We start from the raw sequence: 13,010 nt of genomic DNA, 5'->3' as shown, positions 1-13,010 counted from the left end.
TCCCATAATGGCTCCCATCCTTCCTTGAGGAAGTGATGATTATTGGTTCTGTAATTAAGAGAAAGCTACTTACAAGAGCCCTATTCGTATCCGTTATGATCTTCCCCCGGGATCATTTAACTGACTGATTTGGACAGCCCAGACAACAAATGAAGACCAGTTCTCCTCTCCTCCTACAACCCTTGTAAACACAATCCCCAATTGATTGGTCTCTAATACATCAGACCCAAATGAAAAATTAATTAGATTGGCTGCAGCCCCACAGCGAGCACTTTAGCACTCTGTTGTTTTGGCCATTGGATCCTTTGATTTATGGGCAAAGTGCAGGAGATTGGGGGGGGGGGTGGATTAACACTGGGTGCTCACAGGCTCCAGCCAGTTTGCTAGAAATGAAATGTAAGTGGGGGTGGAGAGGTCTCTGTTAAACATGGGGAGAAAGCTCTAATAAGCTTTTGAGTGATTTTAGTAGTGTTGAGTTGGATATTCTCCAGGTCTGATATTCAACAGTGATGGGATGAAAAAAGACACCCCCCCCCCAAACGCTCAAACTTACCTTCTCCTCGGCTGATCTCAGACATTGTTTTCTTCCTCTGCAGCTATTTGCTGGCCATTTCCCCCATTTTGCTTCACCTTGAATGATCCCAGGCAATCAGGGATTTGGAGGATAACCAGGCTCATATAACCAACTTGCCTAAGACTAATTAATCCGTGAAGGGGTTAAAACCATAGAGTAAGCTGTCCTGCCAGGCTTAGCTATGTCACTTCCCTTTACCGTGTAGTTAATAAAGACTTTGTACATACAGTGGTACCTTGGTTTACGAAGTTAATCTGTTCCGGAAGTCCATTCTTAAACCAAAGTGTGCTTTCCCATTGTAGTGAGGGACTCAATTTACAAACAGACACACTCAGCAGGAAGCGAAACATGTTCTTATTCCAAGGCAAAGTTCACAAACCAAAACACCTGCTTCTGGGTTTGCAGCATTCTTAATCCAAGTTGTTCATAAACTAAGCTGTTCTTAAACCAAGGTACCACTGTAGTTGTATATTGTGCTTGCTTACAAGTTTGACTCCAAACACTCCCACTTTTCTTCCTCTTTCAGCCTCAATCCTCATATGCTGCAGGCTGGTGCACATGAATATGAATATGAATATAGCACATGCTGAAATGAATGAAATAGAATGCCAATGGAAAAGCATAGCTGCAACAGCAAAGGCTTGCATATTCTAATGTACAGGGTGGGTTTTTAAACAATAAAAACATGCAAACAGTTTCTTCCATAGGAAGAATGACTTGCAACTAACCAGAAATTAAAATGGCCTGGCTTGTTTTTGTGCTTTGGTGACAGAGTATTATAGAACAATGCTAATCTCCATGCCAGGGAAAACGTCTTCATCTGATTAAGACTGGATCAAAAGGTGTAGAAACAGGCCAAGCTCTTTTCCCTGGGACAAATCCTATCCGTAGTTAACAGCACTAAACAACTGCCTAATATTTCCTATTCAGATGACAGAATAATAAGTGTACAAGCTATAGCTCCATTTTTGAATGTTCATATTCCATTGCAAAGTTAGCCCATATTTAAGACTATTCATTTCAACGGGCTTAAAAGTGCAAGACACTCTGTGTTTGGTTGTGGCTGAAGTGTGCATTGACCTTGGCAAATTCAAGTATCAGTCTACTGAAACACTGGCAGTATTTTTCTTTGCTTGCTATTACTTTGGTACAAGATGTGCCCGGACTACATACAAATCCAGCAGATAATGGGATTAGTGAGTTTTGGGAAAGGGAGAGAGAGAATGAAGGACTATGGCAATAATTATTTTGCATCACTGCCTTGAATAAAGATATTGCCAGGTTACAATTCAATGGCAAGAAGTCATTACTGATCTTATTGACCCTGTAGGACCCTCTGAGTACATTATAGTGGTCCTGGCTCATTAATGCTTTAGAGTTTTTGTCAGATTTCTCTCTTAATAGGTTTAATGATAGGAAACCAAAGCAGCGCCTATTCCCCTTTCCTCATACAAACTGCTACTTTAAAAAAAATAAAATCTGAAAATGTTTGCATGGATTCGGTAGTACATGAGTATCTGGCTCTCTTGAACAGCTTTGATTTCATTTTGGAGAAAATTAACAATCCTGGAACATGCAGTCAGGAAACTAGGTGGTGTATAATTTCTGCCAGGCCTATGTTTTAAGTCATTGTCACAATAAAGCTAGTCAAACATATTACCAGACAAGTTGCAAATTACCGTGATTTTCAACTGACCATTATTTTAGACTGACAGGTGAAATGATGTTCTGACAGGTGGTGGGTGTCAGGGCCAAAGAAGCTAGTGAACTTCAAAGCCAGCCAAACAGAAGTGCCAGGTTTTTGCCACTGGAGACTGGTGTTTTCATTTTGCTTTAATCAAAAGTTATCAACCCTTGTTGTTCTCAACGAACCAGTGCACTCAGCTACACTTTTACCTCGTGACTCAAGAAATCCAGGTACAACTAGGGTGGCAATGATAAAAAAGAAAAGGAAGAAGATCAAACTCCTGCACCTTTAATAGGTGTAAATAAATTTTAAGCAGGTATTGCTTGTCATCTGAGTGCCCGTTTTGCCAATTAACACTGTAGGTTCTTTAGAGGATCTTTGGTAAACAATATAGGAGGGGGAAAATATTTTTATTTGAACAGAATAGGAAAACCTCCTCAAACAGCAACCAAAATGTTAGAATATTTACAACTAGCAAAATTGATGGGAAGAGTTAGAGGAGTATTGAACCATAGAATATTTGGAGAATGGAGAATATTTAAGGATTATATAAGATCATATTGTACCAATCACACCATATTAGCAGAACTTGAGTGATACTAGTAAACACAACAAATACTGTTTGTGGAGTAGATTGGAACAGTATTAAAGAATATAAAACTGTGCAAAAAAACAACAACGATAGTATAAACAGTACAATGAGAATGAGTGGAAGACTCGTTTTGTCAGAAGTATTTTTTATTTAAGTGTTTAATTAAGTATTAATTAGGAAGATTAAGTGTTTTTTATGTCCCGTATTTTTCACCCTATAGGGCGCACCAGCCCATAGGGCGCACAAAGTTTTTTTTTGGGGGGGGGAAATAAAGAAAAAAAATTATTTCCCCCCCAGGCATGGGGCTGGGGCGGGGGAAGCCCGAGCTTCCCCCAACCCCAGCCCCCAAAACAGGCTGCTATCCGCAAGCCTTGGGGGCCCGGCAGTAAGTCGCGCCGGGCTTCCAAGGCTTGCGGAGAGCTGCCCGAAGCCTGGGGTGCATCCCGCTGCGCTCCCTGAGTTTTGGGCTGCAGGCTGCTGTCCGAAAGCCTTGGGAGCCCGCGGGAAGTCATGCCGGGCTCCCAAGGCTTGCGGATAGCTTCCTGAAGCCTGGAGAGCGAGAGGGGTCGGTGCGCACCGACCCCTCTCACTCTCCAGGCTTCAGAGAAAGCCTTCATTCGCCCCATAGGACGCACACACATTTCCCCTTCATTTTTGGAGGGGGAAAAGTGCGTCCTATAGTGCGAAAAATATGGTATGTAAATTTGCTTTTTCTTCTTTCTTTTTTCTGTATTTTCTTTTCTTTTTTCTTAATTGTTTTTTCTTTAATTTTCTTTTTGTAGTATAAGATTGTAAATTATTTGTATAACTGTGTAATTTAAATTAATAAAGATTTTTTTATAAAAGAAACCAGCAACCAAGAAAGCCCCCAAACAGTAAACCTTTAAAAAAATATTTTTACTAGTTTTCCAAATTTTTACAAATCAAACCACATTACTTTAATTTAATACAATTTCTTTTAAAAAGATCCGGTTTCCTGCTCCTGTTGCAAACATATGTCCATCTTTTCCTCCTGTAGCAACATGATCTCTTCAGCTGGCCATCATTACCTCCTCAAAGACAGAGCCTCTGTTAAAGTCGCTGCCTGAATTCTAATCACAAAAGGTTGGAAGGGAGAAGATATCCCATCTAAATCAGACTGGCAAAAATAAAATAAGAGTACGCCGAACTGGCGACATTATCAGCAAGATTAAAAGACGTTACAAATGAATTTTTTTTCCAGAGAGTGGGATATACACTGAATTTATGTAAAAGAACATTGTCAATAGATCAATCCGTTGGCAGGTTTTGATTGAGCTTAGGTGTGCAAATAGGATAACTGTATAAAGTAAAATTCACAGTAAGTCAAATAATATGGAGAAAGTAAATTTTTAACACATATTTAAGGAATTTAAATTGGGAATGCAAGGGGAAGATCAGGGGTCTTGACAAATTTAATCACAAATGGATGTACAAAGCAAGCATGAGTTAAAGAATGAATAACTGTTTATTTTTCATTTTTCATTTTGCCTATATCTATTGTACTCTTCTGTTATAAAGTTGTCAATCAAGAAAGCATTAAATAAAAAAAGACAGAGCCTTGGTTATTTCTTAAAAATATAAAATCCATTTCACTTGTGTAGTTCTTCATAATCGTTATTGTCTCAGACCTGGTGTGCTGGGATAGTTAATTCTTATCTCCCTTTGTTCAGTCTTTGCAGTGTTTACAAAGTCACATTCCAACTTCCCCTGTTCACCACTTGCATGCAGGCTGCGGCTACAAATAACTCACAGATTACATGTCCACTCTCTGCCATTAAAATCCCATTCTGGAGTTCTTCCTCAGCATGCAGCTAAAGACAGATTCTCAAATACAGCCTCTTGCCAGTTCAAAGCGGCAGCCGTTCAATCTTTTTACTCAACATCGCTCCCTCACACTCCTGGTCCAGTCCAAAAATCATTTTAAATAAAGTCCATTCAGCTTGGGGGAGGGGGAGGGCATAATAAAACCTTGTTAAATTCCTTACTGAGCATAAATCAAAACTTCCCCCCCTCTCTTTCCTCATCAAACAGTAAACCTTCTTAAACAGCAATAAAAACCCTCATACACCAAGAAACAAACAATTCCCCCACCAGACCTTCACCTACATACAGCACCAGAATCAACTGTAGGAAACCTCAGCGGCGTTTGGTTCATCATCCTCTTCCTACTTGACTAAGTTGCCCTGTGCCATTTCTACCTGCCCCAACCAGGCAGGACTGGATGTCTCTACAGATGCTACCTGTGCAAATTACAGCTCCTAATCTGGGCATCCAGCCCCAGCAGGACCACCCTCAAGGGCAGGAGTGGCCCTGCCAGGACTCATAGGCAGGGTTGGCTGTGCAAGGCCAAACCAACACCTCCTCCATTTTTTATTGCACATTTCCCACTACAGCACCCTCTTTGAAAACCCCAGGCCCTGCTAAATGGTATGTAATGAGCTAAAGAAAACATTTAAAGCATTCTTTTGTTAAAAAACCAGAAGCCTTTTTATTGGGTACAGTGGGTGAAAAGATACCAAGGGAAGATAAAAAGACTGTTTATGTATGCAACAACTGCGGCAAGAATTGTTTTAGCCCCCAAATGGAAACAGCAAGAAGTACCAACAAAAGAATGGCAGATGAAGACGATGCACTTTGCAGAACTGGCGAAGCTGGCAGGAAAAATCCGAAACCAGCATGATCAAGTATTCCAAAAAGACTGGGGTAAATTCATACGATATCTGAAAGATTCTTGTAAGCAATTAACATCACTAGCAGGGTTATTTGAAGACTTGTAATGAGAAGTTTTCTACCTTTCTATATTTATTTAAATTTTGAGTTATTTTGTAATGTGCGTATTTGGAATTGGAAAACATACAAAATGCAGTGATATAAAGGTTAATTTTGAAAGCCATGAAGCGGGAGGGAAGGAAGTCAATAGGCTCTAAATAGTCTGGGAGGTAAAGTGGATAATAACGATGTGAATGTATATTATTAAATGGAAAATAAATAAAAAATATATATGTACAAAACCCCAGGCGCTGCTTACACACTGCGGAGCGGCACTGGGAGATGGCTATTAGCTGTTCCTCTTCACACATAATTTCTCCCCTGCAACTCCCCATCAACTTTCTCCAGGGCTGGGGTTCCAGAAGTGTGTCTGTCATCCCAAAAGTGAAAGGTCCTGTACCTTCAAGAGTTGCACAGGAGGTAGAATTTCCCCAAGTGCAGTTTTCCCACATCACAATACTGCACAGCCACTTGCACAATACTGCACCTTGTATAGTTCTCCCTTCTATGCCACCCTTAAAGATATAGGAGGCCCTGCAGAATCTGAATCTTGCACTTGCATCCTTAAGTAAGATCATGACCTCCTTGTGAGGACTGTGTCCTATTCCAGGTTCTGTACGGTGCCTATAACTCTGTTGGCATTACAGAAGTTTCACCATTGTAATAATAGTTGTAACCTTTTACATGCAGCACCATTAACCTATGATTCCAGTGCTTGTTAAGCATGAAATACTTTTGCAAGACATTAAAGCACGAAATTTCCCCAAGTCTGGTTGCAAACGAGGCAAAAATAGTAATGCTAGCGAGTGGCCCCAAACGTTTGACTGTAGAGCATTTTACAGTGGAGCTCTTTTTTTCTGCAATATTTCATCCTTTTGGCCCAACATGGAGATTTTAACATCGCTGTCTCTCAGAACAGGTGGGTGAATTGTGTCTCATTCCATTTTAAGTAGTCCATGGAAATAAATTCTTTATTGGATCTGGAAAGAAAACTGGAATTCTATGTCGAGCCTCACATCAAAGTTCGAGGAAGTCAATTAAGAACTTGGCATTGAATTGAAAGCTAAACTCCACAGTAGAATCACATCTGTTGCTGGATTGTATTACGTCACACTGTGTGTGGGATATCAGACGCTTGATGACTCCTTGTCATCCAAAGCCCCCTCTACATACAAGACTAGCATCAGGGTGAAACTAGATGCTACACAGAAGATATGTACTGAAAACTGCCCGGAAACTGCAGTTCATGCTTAGTGCAGCAGCTCAGCTCTTGACAGTGTCAGTTTACATTTCATAGTGCAGAAAGTATTGATCTAATGTGTAGAGATCTTTTCTATTCCAGTTACGGTAATTCAAGAGGGTTCTGGAAGCTTCTCTGTGTGAAAGAAATAAGCAGAAGGTTCATGATGTTTGGGTTATTCCTTCAGAGAAGCTGAGCACAGCTGGCTTAAACTGGTTCTGTTATCTCTTCTGTAAAGTTCATACTGACTATAATAGTAAGGCCAGAAGGAGCCTGGGTTTCACTTTCCCTTTTCCTTATGGTGTGGTGTTCTGTACATAGTACGCTTAGTGTTGAGGTTTAGACTTATTATAAGTTATTGTAAGTTTAGGTTAAGTCTGTTGCAACTGGATTTCTTATGGACAGTGCCAATCCTGAATGTATTGAATTTATAACCATTACGTTCATTTTCCTTCAGTTAAGCTTTGCTGGATGAAATACAACTGCCTCTGGTCTATTTTTTGGGAATCCTGCAATGTGTTTAAGTTTTTACTCTGCTAATTATACATTGGAATCAACTCTGGATCAATATTGAGTAGAATTTCAATGACAGACAGGTCTTAAATGTACGGTACAATACTTACGAAGTCAGAAGTGAGTTCCACTGTGCTCACAGGGGCTTAAAGTATAAAGGTAAAGGGACCCCTGACCATTAGGTCCAGTCGTGACCGACTCTGGGGTTGTGGCGCTTATCTCGAGGGAGCCGGCGTACAGCTTCCGGGTCATGTGGCCAGCATGACTAAGCCGCTTCTGGCAAACCAGAGCAGTGCACAGAAACAATGTTTACCTTCCCGCCGGAGCGGTACCTATTCATCTACTTGCTGTTTGACGTGCTTTCGAACTGCTAGGTTGGCAGGAGCAGGGACTGAGCAATGGGAGCTCACCCCGTCGCGGGGATTCGAACTGCTAACCTTCTGATCGGCAAGTCCTAGGCTCTGTGATTTAACCCACATTAATAAATGTGTGTAGGACTGCAGCCTAAGTTAATGGCTGGCTCATTTCAAGCCTTTGAGATCTGGGCACCTGAAGGATTGCTTCGTTTGACATGAACATGCTTGCATGTGATAAGGGTTGAATCTGTCCATTTCTGTTTCTCTGAACCGACAGTCTTACGTTCACCATGTACATCATTTGTGGACAGGTTTTTCTACCAGCTGCAGTTAACTATTATTAAATACTTTTGCACCGTGACCTAATCAGGATTTAAACTCAATTCAGTAAAGGTAAACGATACTGATTGACTTGTTAAGACCACCATCTGTCGATGAAGCAGACCAACTTGTTTTTTTGCTAAAGAATCCTTTCCCTTCAGACTTGTGATAGGAAAGATCTGACTTCGAGGCCAATTCATTCTTCTTACGTAAGCGATGGTTGTTTTTCCTTTTTCCAGCTGGAGGTTAGTTGGTAATAACATCAAATTTTCCAAGGCAGATAAAAGCAGAACGTCATTAACGATGTAGTATTTCAAATTCAGATTTCACATCCCATTCTCCACTGTTGTGCAGCTTTCCAAGGCTGCTTATATAAAGCAGGGAATAAAAGGTGCAGAGATTATTATTAACTGAACAAGAAGAAAAAACTGAAAGTTTCTCTTTTTCCATCAAAGATATAAATCTTGACATACTATAAAGTGCAGATAAAAGAAACTAATACTTAAAGTGTGTGTGTATACATAGTATACATGCCTGTATACATACCTGTATAGGGATGCGGGTGGCGCTGTGGGTAAAACCTCAGTGCCTAGGACTTGCTGATCGTAAGGTCGGCGGTTCGAATCCCCGCGGCGGGGTGAGCTCCCGTCTTTCGATCCCAGCTCCTGCTCACCTAGCAGTTCGAAAGCACCCTTAAGTGCAAGTAGATAAATAGGTACCGCTTTATAGCAGGAAGGTAAACGGCGTTTCTGTGTGCGGCACTGGTGCTGGCTCGCCAGAGCAGCTTCGTCACGTTGGCCACGTGACCCGGAAGTGTCTTCGGACGGCGCTGGCTCCCAGCCTCTTAAGTGAGATGAGCGCACAACCCTAGAGTCGGTCACGACTGGCCCGTACGGGCAGGGGTACCTTTACCTTTTATACATACCTGTATACCTGTATACACACATAGTATACATACCTGACTTTTTTATTAATTCTCAGTTTAGTTTCCTTTCCTTTCCTTTCCTTTCTTTTCTTTTCTTTTCTTTTCTTTTCTTTTCTTTTCATTTCTTTTCTTTTCTTTTCTTTTCATTTCTTTTCTTTTCTTTTCTTTTCTTTTCTTTTCTTTTCTTTTCTTTTCTTTTCTTTTCCTTTCCTTTCCTTTCCTTTCCTTTCCTTTCCTTTCCTTAATTATCTTGAATAACTAATTCCAGCATGAAAAACATAGCTGTTTAAAAGAAAAGCTCAGGCACTTACAAATTAACTTCTACACAAAAAATAATAATAGAAATTATTAGTAAATGGTTCTGCCTAAATGTCTACATTATGTTACACATAAATGCTTTATACAACCTTACGTAACTTAAGGTCAATGCATGTCAATGGATTTACTCTAACTAGTTGGTTATCGCCCTTAGAAATGAGTGTGTACTTGTACTTTTCTTTGGTCTTAAAATCTCACTGCTGCGCTCAGGGGATGCATACAGGTAGATATTCTATGGATATAGCTTCCCCAATAACTTGCATACAGAATAATTGCCTGTCTGAAATAAGTAACGGACATATTCCTTGGCTACCAGTATCTGTAAATCAAAGTAATTATAATCTCTAATTCATCAAACAAAAGAAGTCTAAAATACTTGAGGGGAAAGCCATTCTTTTCACACGGATGCAAATTCTGCAAGTTGCAAAGCATCACTGGGTTCCCATTGCCAGCTCTTCAAAGCAAGAATTCTGACAGCCTGGCAAGGCCTGGAGAATGAAGCCTTGTGGCTCAAGGCATGTAGCCCAATGGCTGTGGTTGGATGCGCAAAGAGTCCTGGTAGTTTGGAGGAACCCAGCAGAAAATGCATATCAGTTGCACACCAAAATATTTTTGTCAGCAAAAACGACCACCGCTAACCCAGCTAGGCCATCTTTTTTTCTGGTCACACAGCAACCTTCTTTGTTTTTCCAACTTTCCATCAGGTCCTCATTAAACCACAGCCATGAGAGCTGGAATCTTGCCTTTTCTGATGAAACTTTCATTTCCCCAGGAATATGGGAGCTCACAGCCACACATAAATGTCCTGGGGCTGCTCATTTTTGTTATATCAAGAGAGAGACAAGGAAAACACAACAACTGCTCTTGGGTGAATTTAGCCGGTGGTGAACCATGTCAGATATTCTTCCAGACATGAAATAATTGGGGTTTGCTTTTTTTTTGAAGGGACAAATAACAACTTTTGTTTTATATTCTCTTAATGGGCATGCAACAGAGAGATACCGAGATATTGTGCACACACAAAATGTGTCCAAACACTAAGTGGCAAGGTATTAGCCTTGTCTCCTGGAGTTCCTTTCCTCTTTCATTTCTAACATGGCTCTTTCTCACCTGGGGCAAAATGGCCTCACAGTATTTGTGTGTTCATTGGCCTGTTCTTAGATTATGAATTATAAAACTAAGGAGAGGGAGAGACAGCTTGATGGAACCCAAATTTTGTTACAATAGATGGTAATGAATGTCCTCTTTCAGTGGGATAATAGGATTCCTGTTTGCTGGCAGTTGTTCAGCCGTCGCAGTTTCTCCATTTCTTCCACTGGCCTTGACTCTAATCCAGGGACTGGAAATCCCTGGCTGCTCTTTTCAGCTGTCTCATTAGTGGCACTCCATTGGGCAGCTCCCACAACAGCCGTCCAATGGCATGAAAGTGGCACAGGGCAAAGGACTGTGACTGATTGGCAAGCATTAAGCTGAATTACAAGGCAGGGCTAGGAAGCAGAAAGGGGAAGGGGTGTTTGGAAAGAGCAGCAACAACTAAGGAGTCTTAAGTGCATGCCTTCGCTTCTGCAGGTCCCACTGTAAGAAAACGCTCGTCTAACAAGTGAGCAACCGAAGATACTATCTTTTTATGTCAAAACACTGCATAAAGGAAAACCAATGGGCAATAGCCAACACTAGTCATACAGCAGTACCTTTGGTTGTGAACGGGATCCGTTCCGGAGGTCCGACCTTATCCTGAAGTTTTCGCAACTGGAGAGACCACTTCTGCGCATGCGCAAGCGGCGAAACACTTCCAGTTTTACTGCTTTCTCAACCCGAAGTTTACGTTACCTGAGGGTAATGTAACCCGAGGTTCGACTGTACTTGTAGTGGCCCCATTGAAGCGGGTCTACTCTATGATTAATGTTGAATATCAGCCGATTCAAATACAGATATAACTGCATCGTTCGACTTTAGAAACCAAATGTAAAGTGGTTGAAAACAAACAGAAAGTGGTAATAATAATAATAATAATAATAATAATAATAATAATGTGCTTTAGAACTCTATGCATAGTTCTAAATCACTTCTACTTCTACTAGCCTTTATTGGCATAAGTTAAAACAGTAAAATAATGAAATCAGTCAAAGTCATCCAAATGCATAATATAAAAAAGACTAGATAGCAGACACTGAATAAATCAGGCAACTTTAGATTTAGCTTTAAAGATCTCAGCTAAGTACCCTGTGACAATCTTGGTAGTTTCAGGAGTATCATCCCTCAACAAATACTGCATTACAGTTCTAAATCATGTGGGGAGCAATGCTTTCCTGCTCCCCACACCACATGTTTGCATATAGATAACTATAATGAATGCCTAAATAGCATCAAGACATTTGACTCGGGCAGCTCCCCATTCATGTCAATGGAAGAGCTGTTCCACACACCCTGAAGGAGAAACATTTGCACACCAGGCCACAGGTGCCGTCCTGGCTCAGCATGAATTGGCTACTATTTTAGCCTTTTCTTCTGTTTCTGTTTACATCTCGGTTCCTTCTGATTCCTGGATCCAGGAAGGATTCAGTTGTTGGAACAGCCAGACTAGCTGTTCGACAGTGGAATTTGCTGCCACGGAGTGTGGTGGAGTCTCCTTCTTTGGAGGTCTTTAAGCAGAGGCTTGACAACCATATGTCAGGAGTGCTCTGATGGTGTTTCCTGCTTGGCAGGGGGTTGGACTCAATGGCCCTTGTGGTCTCTTCCAACTCTGATTCTATGATTCTATGATTCTAGCTTCTTGGTAATGACCAGAGGGCAACTGACTGGCAGTCAGAAGGACAAAATGCAGGCTGTCAGCAAGCACTGAGAGACATACTTGATTTCTGCTTGAATCAAAGGCTGTGGCTATGGGAGAAGCAAGACCTTCTTGGGGGGTTAATGCTGTGAGCCCTCCATCATAGGCTCAGGTTGTATATATGGGTAAATAAGCCATATACCCTAATGACACCACAGTCTCCATGGTGCTTCATTTGCAAAAGAAAAAATGAACTCTGGGTAAGCACCTTGAACCCCTGGAATCTCACACTGTTCAGAGATTGGTGTTAAGCCACTTCCGCCCTGCAGATGAGGTGGGATTGTGGGCCAGCCCTGCACGATTGGGGGAATCCCCGGCCGCGTCATCCCCTGGCCAGCCAATCGGCTGGCTTTGGGGGTGTGGCCTGCCCTATTTAAACGCAGGCGCGGCCGGGGATCTCCCTCTTTTCCTGCCAACCAGCTGTTCCTGCTTTTCCCACCCTCCCGCACTTTAAGGTTTTTGTTCCTTGACCTTGCTATGGACCTTGGTTGGTCGCCGTTGAGGGGCCTGGTAAGAATTTTTCCACTTGGCAAAGTGGCACCAGCCACTTGGTTTTCGCCTACCTCGTAGCAAATCATCACAACTTTCTTGGTATTGGCAGTTAGGCATTGGTACTGGTATAGTTCTGTAGATGGAAGAGGAAGAGGAAGCGCCATCACCTGCCCCACATATAGAAGGGTAGTCTGGTAAAGGATTCTGGGGGCGTGGCCCTGTCCGAAGCCTATGGAGGTGAGGGCCTAAGGTTATGCCCCCGAGCGGTGACCCCGGGGGAGCTCCCAGTTGATGTGCATCAGCAGGACTCCCCCTACTGGTGGTTAACCCTTCCCGGACTTCAAGCAGACAGGCTGAAGTCAGATAGAGTCG

Source organism: Podarcis muralis, chromosome 13 (genome assembly GCF_964188315.1).
Source record: "Podarcis muralis chromosome 13, rPodMur119.hap1.1, whole genome shotgun sequence".
Classification (NCBI taxonomy): Eukaryota; Metazoa; Chordata; class Lepidosauria; order Squamata; family Lacertidae; genus Podarcis; species Podarcis muralis.
This window is presented reverse-complemented; position numbering follows the sequence as displayed.